Source organism: Mastomys coucha, unplaced genomic scaffold (genome assembly GCF_008632895.1).
Source record: "Mastomys coucha isolate ucsf_1 unplaced genomic scaffold, UCSF_Mcou_1 pScaffold4, whole genome shotgun sequence".
In the NCBI taxonomy this organism is placed as follows: domain Eukaryota; kingdom Metazoa; phylum Chordata; class Mammalia; order Rodentia; family Muridae; genus Mastomys; species Mastomys coucha.
Window position 1 is genome coordinate 21,903,418 of NW_022196910.1, and position 11,329 is coordinate 21,914,746.

At 42.0% G+C, this 11,329-nt stretch overlaps 1 pseudogene; it reads right to left on the reverse strand.

The window, feature by feature from the left end:
- Positions 1–10,586: 10,586 nt before the first annotated feature.
- Positions 10,587–11,329, reverse strand: part of LOC116076524 — a 4,628-nt pseudogene continuing 3,885 nt past the window's right edge.

An 11,329-nucleotide genomic window follows, 5' to 3' on the forward strand; every position in this document is an offset into this window, starting at 1 on the left:
CTCTTGCTCTTTTGTGTAGAATTCTGATAGTTAAGGAGTGGCTCTTCCAGGTTGGCAGTGCCGGGCTCAAGTGCCAAAGGCTTATGGACTGGGTTCACAGGCTCAGAAGCTTATAGAGCCAAGCCCTGAGAACTAGAGGCTTATGGCTAAGGCTTTAGAAGCTGGAGATTTATAGCTCCGGGAGCTTAGGGTAGAGGCTTAGTTCTCTGGCTCTGATCACCAGCTGCCTGGCGCTTGGCAGCTTATGTAATCCTTGGCCCTTAGCAACAACTTGAAGCAGCATCAGTCAGTGCCATATACTATTATAGATCCCAAACTTTGGATGTCAGGACCACTGGTCCCTTCCAGCAGCTAGAAAGACGAGTCTTGGGGCTTAGGATTCCTTAAGGGCCTGGAAGCTCTGTGGAGGTCTTCCAGCGACTAGGACCCAGTATCTCAAGTTTGGCTTGACACAGATTTCTGCTTCCTCCAGTTCTGGCTCTCCAAGTTCTCTTGCCTGTACCTTCTGTCCTCTGCCATCTCCCCTGCTTCCAGCTGCTACTGCCATCTCCTCATTGTGTTTTCTACTCGGCTTACACCACCTATAGTAAAGATTACAACTAGATCATTCTGAGATTTTTATTGACAGTAAGGTTGCAATATCAGCAGGCGGGACACACAGGAGGATGTCCCGATTGACCTGAAAAATATAGGAAGCAACACAGTTGCATAGCCAGAAGGGATGTGGCATGCAAATGTGAGGATTGTAATTTTCACCAATCAGAGGAAAGCTGTTTCACAAAAGCCAATCACAAGCCTCCAACAGGAACCAATGATAAACCTGGTTTAGGAACAGCACCGTATCTGTCAATTGCAAGCTCGTCACTGAGCCACTAGGGAGCACCCTTCCTCTTTTGGTTGTAGAAAATTAAATGCAGGGTCAGGGGTGCTCTGTTGAAGCAGATGTAGGCAGGGTCATCATGAGGTCACCAAGACTTGTTTGTCAAGGCTTTGGTTTCAGGTACTAGGTACTGGAGCAGACCGGAGCAGTCCTTACTGGAACAGACCTCCTGAGGTTGAAGCTGCGGTTTCAGCAGCCAACCTTGGTAGCCGAGGTCACTGCTTCTGGATGGAGTAGAGCTTCCTTCAAGCATCCAGGAAGTTTGCAAAGGAGTAGGGCTTGCGTAATGACAGTCTAGCCAGCTGACAAAAGAGGGTCGGCCTACTTATGGGCAGGAGGAAAGAAGAGAAGGTCATGGTGTACGTGGTAGAAAGCAAGCTACATTCGAAAAACCATGCGAACATCAGGGGGAAAAAAGTTTCCATGAAGGTAGGCTAGCTACCGTAGATGATGCTTCTTTCGGAAGTTTCAGAAAGATGAATTTTCCATAAACAATAACAAGTATCAAGATCAAGTCTTATAGTTATTTTAAGGGGAAAACCAGAATAGATAGCATCTGTGGAGACAATGAAATCACCAAAAACACGCAGACAGAGCCGACTGACAGCATGAAAGGATAACCCTTTGTATCTTTTTGCTTTAAGTGCATGCATGTCTGTCCTTTACAACAATGTGAATATCCTTAGTTCTATGAAATAAGCCTCTAAAAAGAAGTCTAAGCCATGTGTGCTGGCACAACACTCAAGAGGCTAAGGCAAGAGAAATGTAATTCCAAAGCTACCCTTGTCTACATAACAAAACTGTTTCTCAAAAGATAACAAAAAAGTAATATAAGAACTCCCCATGCAGAAGCTTGGGCTACATTATCATTGACGTGTAGAAAGGGTGACAACATCTAGCACCAACTGAATATCAGCCAATGACTGATCAAGAACTGTTTTTCTCAAAGAGCCATGTGATAATTAAAGTAACTATATATACTATTCATGAACAATTAACAAATGGGTACCAAATTTTATTTATTTTATTTAATATAAAATATTGTATTTATTATTTTCCAATAACTATAAAAGCTCTGAAAGCTGTTGTCGGTCTCTGAACTATGCAAAACATAAAAATCTTAATTATGTTCATCACCCATTATTGTCTCCCATGGGCCAAGCATTCAAGCACATGAATCTATGGGAGCCAAACCTATTCAAACCATCGCACAAGCTATTATTAATGTTCAAGAATTAGGGTTGTGCTGACTAGATTTATGTCAACTTGAAACAAACTAGAGTCATCTGAGAGGAGGGATCCTCAGTTCCCTCAATTGAGAAAATGCCTCCATAAGATCAGGCTGTAGGCAGATTTTCTTAATTAGTGATCAATGGGGGGAGGTCCAGCCCATGATGGATGGGGCCATTTTGAGCTGGTTGGTGGTCTTGGGTTCTACCAAAAAGCAGACTGAGCAAGCCATAAGGAGCAAGCCAGTAAGCAGCACCCCTCCATGGCCTCAGCATCAACTCCAGCCTTCAGGTTCTTGTCCTGCTTGAGTTACTGCCCTGACTTCCTTCAATGATGAACTACAATGTGGAAGTGTAAGCCAAATGAACTCTTTCCTCCCCAACTTGCTTCTGGTCATGGTGTTTCACTGTAGCAATAGAAACCCTGACTATGACAAGGGTTATGGTTCCCAGGAACTATTCCAGAAGGTTGTACTAGAGAAGAGGCTTCTGACAAGAGGAACTGGAGATATGAATTAAAAAAAAAAAAAAAAAGAAACTGGGGCTGGCCAGATTCCTTAGCAGTTAAGAACACTTGCTGCTCTTCCAGAGGATCCAGATTTGGTTCCCAGGGCCTGACATCAGGCATCTCACAATTGCTTGTAACTCCAGCTCCAGGGAGCTATGAGAACTTTGGCCCCCACAGACACTGCATGTATGTGCATATACCCATTTGCAGATGTCCACATACATGTAATTGCACAAAAGAACACAACTAAACATTTTACAATCCAGATATTTTTGAAGCCTAAATGAGTGTTAAAATGAAGAGTGTCATATGTAATGGCTAAAGAATCCATAAATTAGGTATAGAGCTGATAAAAATGACAGACTAAAATAGGAAAGGTACATGCAAAAATGCTCTTAAATATTCTCAGATATAACACTTGGTAGTAGTATTATTGCTCTTTCAAGACAGCTGTGAGATAAAGCAAATGAATAATTGTAGTATATTCTAATTCCACCAACACACTAACCCATGTTATTAAGAATAAAGATTTTCATTTGTTAGAAAGAAGTGTAGCTATAATTCAGAAGAGGTAAAATATGAGCAAATATACATTGGAGTTAGAATCATTAATGTAGCATATATCAAACAAGACTACTTACATATCATGTATGTCATGATACAATATATGGCTGAAAATACACATGAAATCTCTGTGTGAAAAAAAGATAGTCCTTTTTTTATAACTCACACATTTTCATAACAGTGAAAATTCCCAGAAGTCCAATACTCATAGCTGTTATGATACTTTGAACTTACACACAGTACAATACGGTCAGTCACTGGAAGTGAGAGGTCTGTATGAGCTGGTGGCTATAGGTTCAAAGGGGATCCCATGATGAGAGGCTGTTCATGGCTGCTGACTGTGGTCTCCTAACCTTGAAAGGGTTAGCAAAGGCTGTGCCTTAACAGTGCCGTGTGTGGCTGCGGTCCTGATTCCCAAGCACTGACTGACTTTGACGGGCTTGCTTTGAAATGCCATACATCCATGCTGCTAGTTGTGTGTCTTCCTAGTTCAAAACTATACTCCCTAAGGAAAAAGACATGCGATCTGCGAGGCTGGAGAATCAGCTCAGTTGGCGAAGTGTCTCCCACACAAGCCCGAGGACCAGGGTTTGGATCCCCAGTATCCACTTATAAGCTAGGCTCAGCAGCATCTGTAACTACAGAGCTGGCATCAAAGGAGAGAGAAACAAGACAAGCTCTAGGTTCAGTGAGATGTTTTCTGAGCATCTGAGCAACTGAGCAACTGAGCAACTGAGGTGGATGCCTGACATTAACCGCTGGTCTCTACATGGAAGCAAATACACAAGCACGCACACACACACACACACTGGCACACACACCACACAATCACTAAATATTTCTTTCTCACTAAAGAATTTTGAAAATATTTTTTCTTGTGATAAAAAAAAGACATCAGCCCTTAGAAGAATTTTGGGCACGTACAGGAAGGGAATCGAGAAGCCTTATCAAAGGCCCCACTTGAACGGAAAGTGTATAAATACTAGATCACAATTCTGTGGCCCACCTTCTGAATGGCACTGACTGTGGTTGGACAGACAGTCAGAAGCTGTCCTGTGTTTACTATCTGGCTCACTGGCAACTTCAGTCCTTTCTTCTTCGGTATCCTGCTGTTTCTTGGATTGGAGTGTCCCTCATGGGCCCATATGCTGAAGGCTAGCTCCCTATCCTGTGGTGCTATTGGGAGGTGGTGGAACCTTCAGAAGATGGAACCTAGTAGAAGAAACATCACTGGGAATGTGCTATGGATAGAGACATTGATGGAGATATTGGTATCCCAGCTCCTTCTTACCTTTTTTTCCTTGCAGAGATGAGTGAGATTATCCATCAATTGAATAATCATTCAATTATCCATCACCACAGAACAAGCCCAAGACAAACAACTTAAACAGGAGCGTCTGACCACTGTCCTTGGTCTCGTTCTTTCAAGGTAGGTTCAGAGGAAATCATTACAGTGGTGGGAACATGTGGCAGAGGCTGCTCACCTCATGGGGACAGACAGAGGAAGAAAATGGGAGACAAAATGCATACTTCAAAGGTACACCTCCAGCTCCCTACTCTCCCAAGTTAGGCTCCATCTCCCAGTGTTTCTATTATCTTCCAATAATGCTACCATATTAAGAACTATCAATGGACTAATATGTTCATGAAACTGGAGTCCTTCAGGTCATTCACAGAAGCTCATCAGCTGGCAAACAAGGCCCAAGTACATAGTATGCAGGAGTGGGTCATAGTCGGGCCATGTGCCCCGCATGATGTAATGCAGTGGTTCTCAGCCTTCCTAATGCTGTGATCCTTTAATACAGTTCCTCATGGTGTGGTGATCCCCAACCATAAAATTACTTTCATTGCTACTTTATAACTGTAATTTGCTACTGTTATGAACAATAATATAAACATCTGATGTACAAGGTATCTGATATGAGATCCCAGAAGGAGTCATAACCCACAGCTTGATGTATGGGCTACCACAAGCTTCTAAATAGTGAGGTTAAGAACCATGGATCAAATGTTTTGCAAATGTTAGTCAAAGTAAACATTATTATCTTGTAAGTTGATTGTCTCAGGTATTCTGCCATAGGAATTGGGAATTATCAGCTTACCTTTATGAAATCTTTTTATTTCATCACTTAATTCTGATTGCTTGGATATTAGTTTCTAAGGAGGACATGTTGTCTTACTTCACCAGTTCTTCCTCTGCCTATGACTGGTTGTAGTAATTTTGGGCCATTCCTCTTCCCTTAGCTCTGTAGACACTGTTTCATCATCCTTGGACACCAAGGTTACTAGAACATATTTATAACAAGCTTGATTTGATTCCCACCCACTTCCACCCTAAGAAGATCTGACTCCTTTGCACAGATGTCAGAATAAAAATCTTTCCATCAAATCTAGTAACAAAGCCAGGTAACATCTTAATGTTCATTCGGAGTCTGTGTGGTGGTTTCTCTTCATTGTCAACTGGACTGGAACTTAGAGTCACCTACAAGATTGCATGTGTCTGTGAGGACATTTCTAGAGACATGTAGCTGGCGAGTGAAGGTTGAGATGGGATGTGGGCAGCCGCATTCTAGGGAGTCCCAGACTATTGACAGCAGAAAGTAAGCGGAGCCCCAACATTCATCTCTCCCTGACTCTTGACTTTGGATTCCATTTGACCAGAGGCCTCAGGCTCCTCCCACCACAGTGGGAGTGGCTCCTACTATTCCACCCCCGTTCCTAACATGGTTCTCCCAACTCCCACTCCCACCCCTGTTCCTAACATGCCCGGCCATATATTTTTATTAAACTGTGATCCAAAATAAATGCTTCTTCCCTTTATTTACTTCCAACAGGTATTTTGTCACAACAGCAAAAGTAACTAGACAGCCTGTTTCTCATGGTATATAGATAAATCTCTGTGGGTTTAGTTCTTTCGTTTTAGGAAAATGTATCATGCGCCTGAATACATATTTTATTACATTTACTGGATCCTCGACACCAATTAAAGATACCAATTACCCGTGCGTTTGATTATCTCTTGCTTCTCTCTCACTACATCTTATTATCGTCTCCCTAATTGCCCGACTCCTTCTGTGTCTTCCCTTTGTATGTGCCATAATTACCTCAAAGCCTTTTATCCCTGCCATTAATTTGATTCTAGTCATGTCTTTCCTGTCATGTGGCATTTTTAATTCGAGGATTAGATCTATCGTTGTTGTTTTGGCTTTCGATTCGAGTCCTTAGCTGCAGATCCCCCCTTTTGCTTCTGCCATTTTATGGAGGCAGTTTTGATGTCTTTACCCTGCAGAGTGCTCTGGGAGGACTTCCTGGTTCTTGCAGATCAGCTTCTTCACAGCTCCTGAGCTCTCTTGCCCTCTTCCCATCCCTTTCACCATACTGGTCACCATGCACATCCTTTTTTAGAGATCAGCCCCAGCTGGAGGTTTTACACAGTCAATGCTGTTTGGTGAAGTCACCTTACCCTCTCCTACCTTATTTAGAGTAAGTTTACTGTCCTTTCAGCTATGGTTTTAGCTCAATTAATCATAGATTTGAAAAAGGAATCTTAGTCCGTCATCTTTACCCTAAAACTTCAGGATAATTTTCTAAAACATAAAACATTCATCTTATCATACCACAACCTGCTCTTTGATGTTTTTTGAACCATCTTTAGAAAATAGGTCTATGTCTAAAATTCTTCTTTTTTTTTTTTTAAGATTTATTTATTGTTATATGTAAGTATACTGTAGCTGCCTTCAGACATACCAGAAGAGGGCATTAGATCTCATTACAGTTGGTTTTGAGCCACCATGTGGTTGCTGGGATTTGAACTCAGGACCTTTGGAAGAGCAGTCAGTGCTCTTACCTGCTGAGCCATCTCTCCAGCACAAATTCTGTGTTTCTTAAAGTCTTATTTTACATCCTAGTTCCTTCATTATTTGACCTACATCCTTCTTATGTTTCAGATCTCTCTTTATTCTCTACCTTATTTACTAAGAGATCATAGGAGTGTTTTGCTGAGCCTAGATCTGACCTCAGCACCCTTGCCTCCAGAGGCCTGTAGGCAGTGTAGGGGTCATCAGGGCTGTAGTTAAACACATCTTTTAAACAAAATCCCAGCATTTTCCTCTCTGAGAAGCTTAGCTAGAGCACTCCCCCCTCCCCTTCCCTTATGTATGTGGCTTTCCCTCTTTTGTGCTTTTCTGCCAAAGCATTTATCATAGTGAGCTATAATTGCCTTTTACGGTGCAGGGTAATGGATTTTGGAGCCAGTCTACCTAGGTTTGGAACTTATCTCCCACATTGCTGTCTGTATGACTTTGGGTGATATCATGCAACCTTTCTGTCCCCTGATGGGAATTCGCAGTTAACATATGCAAAGCTCTGTTGAGCACATGCTCAGTAAAGGCTACTTGTTTATTAAAGGGCATTCATTCTAAATGACTGCCATAAGGGCCCCATAGGATACAGTTCCAAACGGACAACTCAGGAGCTATCCATGGTGCTAAACCCTCCTTCCAACCTTCCAACGTCTGGTCACATGCTTAGTTCCACGTAGAGCAAATCCATGCTTGTAACTTTCCAGATGTGGTAACGAACATGAAAACTGTGTCTCCTTTTCCATAGCCACCATCCTGGCTTTGCCTTGGTTACCTCATGAGCACCATTCTGTGTGACTAAGTTTAGCCTCCTGATTTGTCTGCCTATCTCCAGATCTTTTAATCGCCTGCAATCACATTACTGTCCTCCAAGTCTTTATATCAGGGCATATCTTTACAATTCATAAGAGGCCCTCAGAAATGGTAGAGAGAACTTAAATGGTCACAAGAGGGGTTGATTAAAACTGTCATTGTGGTGTGCATAGTAAGCAACCAATAACGATAGCATAGAAATCCATAGGCTGAGAGGATATAGTAAGGTTTGAACATCTTTCATTCATTTATTGAACATGAATGGAGGACACACCTCTTGTAATAGCTCCTAGAGGAACTATTATTAATATATTAGTATACAGAATTACATTAGTAAAAGTCTTTCTTTAAAGAAGCTCAGATCTAGCAGGAGAGACAGCCATTGAACAGACTGCACAAAGCATGCATTTCAAAGACTAGAATGAAATGTGTATTTGTTTACTTTAATTCTACTGCAATAAAATACCCCGGCAAAAGCACTCTAAGGGAGAAAGGGTCTATCTTGGCTCACAGCTTGAGCATACAATCCATCAAGGCAGGGAAGGTGATGGCAGGCGCTTGAAGTAGTTGGTTACGATGTGTCCACAGCCAGGAAGCACAGTGAGAAATGTGAGGGCTCAGCTTGCCACTCCTCTTTATTCAACCCAGGACCCCAGCCCATGGAATGGTGCCACCCACATTTAGAGTGAGGCTTTCTAGTTCAACTAACCTAATTAGACACTCCTTCACAAGCACAGCTAGGCTTGTATACTAGGCAAGTCTAGGTCCTATGATGTTAACAATCAATATTAGCCACCATAGAGTATGAAAATAAATAGAGATAGCATTTGGGTGGCATATATGTAAATTCTGTCTTTTAAAATCTCTGCTGAGGGCTGAGCCTTGGCACAGAAGCTTAATAGAGACTCAAACATCTCTGATGCATATTCCACCAGATCTAATTCTTTACCACACCACCATTGCTTCTTCAACCCCCTCTTCCCAAAAAAGGCCAGCTCCAAACTATTGCTCAGAGAAGTTGAACAAACACTTTGAAAGGGCAAGAGGAAGAGAAAATGCACATCTTCAACAGCAAAATAAATGGCCTCGAGGATCTTCGAGTGGCTGTAATGTTATGGGAAAGAAGCAGAGGGACACGTACTATCCCCTCCCCCATGAGTGTTTCTAGGCCCCCACAAGCAAGATTTCCTCTCTTGTTATCTGTCCCAGCTTCTAAGATGTCTGTTCTCTGTGTCATCTCCCCCCAACCCCAGGTTCTGTGTCACTTCCCCACAACCCCAGGTTATTGCTCACCCCGTAGGCAGACTATTTCTAAGCACATAATCTTCTCCAGTGACATACTCATCTTAAGAACCCCATACTATCTTAGTATAATTATTTGGTGGTCAACTTTACCAACAGAGAGACATAAGCCTGAGATACACTAATTGTCCAACTCTCGTTGGCTAATCTTTGGTGCTCTGGAATCAGATTCGATTCCAGATATGTCCAGGTTACATGTGGCTGTGTGTGACTGAGAATGGCCGTAAATGTTCCCCAACAAAATTTCATAAGCTCACCTAAGGATCGAACTTTTTGCAACACACTTTGTACAGTTCTTTGTTGTAGCATTTTCTCTGTCCAATCACATTAGGGCAGGGACAGGCCTGTGATTGGACAGGAATAGAGAGGTGGAGCTAGAATTGGAGGAGGTGAAAGGTCAGGAGCAGGAGGAGAAGGATCTTCATCAGGGAGTCAGAGGATGAGGAAGAGTCAGAACCCGCGTGGTTATACAATCAAGCCAAGGTTTTTACAAAATAGATTAGTTGGGTTAGAATATTGTCTTTATTATTTGCTTCTGAAATTATTGTATTGGCATCTTGTAAATTGTGATCTTATTATTATATAAACCTGATTGAATATTAAGGCCTTAAGAGTTATGCATTACCTACCGAGTCCTAAGCACTAGCTGGATGAATGATTGTGGGGGTGTTTAAAGTGTTGCATGTGAGTGAGATGTTGCAAATAGCTGGGAGAGAATAACAAGAGCCTACCTGGACATGGTGGTGCCAGATGGTACTGGCTCAAGAATGTGGCCCGGTGGGAAAGGGAGTTTGCGGGGTGGATTAATTTTTTAAATATTCCTGCAACAGTTCTTGAGTGGGAACTTTATGGGTGACAGTGTTGCCCCATGGGGTCAACAAGTTGGACACACCTGGTATATGTCAGTTATTAACCATAAAACCCTGTCACTTATTAGCTATGCCATTTCTTTAAAGGTGATAAATCTTATTTGCTTAATATATCATATGTCTTGTAAGGAGGAGATATTGCCAAGTCTTGTGTAGGGTTTAGGGACAATGATAACATAGACACATAAAACAACTCATTAATATCTAGGATATACAAAGAATATCTAGGCTATTCTTTGTGTTAGATATTTACTGGAAATATTTTTATCTTTCTCAAGGAAATATGGCTTGATTCATTCAATGTATGTACTTCCTCCATAGCATTAAATAGATACCTTTATTATTTTTTTTGACTCAGCAGGTCATATTTATTTTTTTATTTCTACCGGGATTACTCTGTGGACAAAATTTTGTTCTTTATAGAAACAAAGTAATTCCCTAGCGCCCTCCCTTGTCTTTATCCATAACAAGATGAATAGCTGTTCCCTCCAGAGGGATGACAGCAGTACTGGAGGGTCCAGTGGAGATGAAGAACTTGCAGGAAGGCCTTAGTCCTGGCTCTTAGAGTCTCCTCTCATCATCCTTCTCAGAATCAGGCACACGCTCCGGCAGGTCATCATCTGCTGGAATCTTCCCAACTGGGCATCCCACATGTATTTGATGGTCACTTTGGATTCAGCCATCTCATATCTAAAGAGCTTCAGGACCTGCTCTGGTGTCCACACATCACCTCCTTGCATTCTTCATGTCCGACAGCAGGGTCACCAAACCTTTCTTAATGACAGTGGGCAGACCCAGTGGCCTCAGCTGTGGCTCCGTGGAATGAGAGAACTGCTTCAGGGACCCTGGATCCAGGCTCACAGTTAAGGTTGCTTTGTTCCCAGCCAGAGCAAAATCCATTTTTGTATCTTTTTAAACCTCTCATTCACCTCCTTCTTTGTGTGGTAGGTAAAAAGGAGCCCAAATTCACTTCTTCTTTCTGGTGTGATGTAGGTTGTCTTAGTTTAAATAGATATCTTATGGATGATAAGGGTTGTAAAGGATTTCATGTTATAGCTTGGGCTAGTCTGGATCTCAATCATCCTGCCCCAGTTTCCCAAATGCTGAGATTATAGACTTTTACCCCAGTGTGTTGCCTTATGAATGACTCAAGTTGTTTGAAAAACATGGTAGAAAGAAACAATATTTCATTACTAGTGGGTTCCTAAGTGAAGGACGACAGTTGGGACGAAATCATACTCATATTGGCTGATTTCTTTTTAAATATCTTGATGTTCAATTATTTGAATGCATGTGAGTCTCTC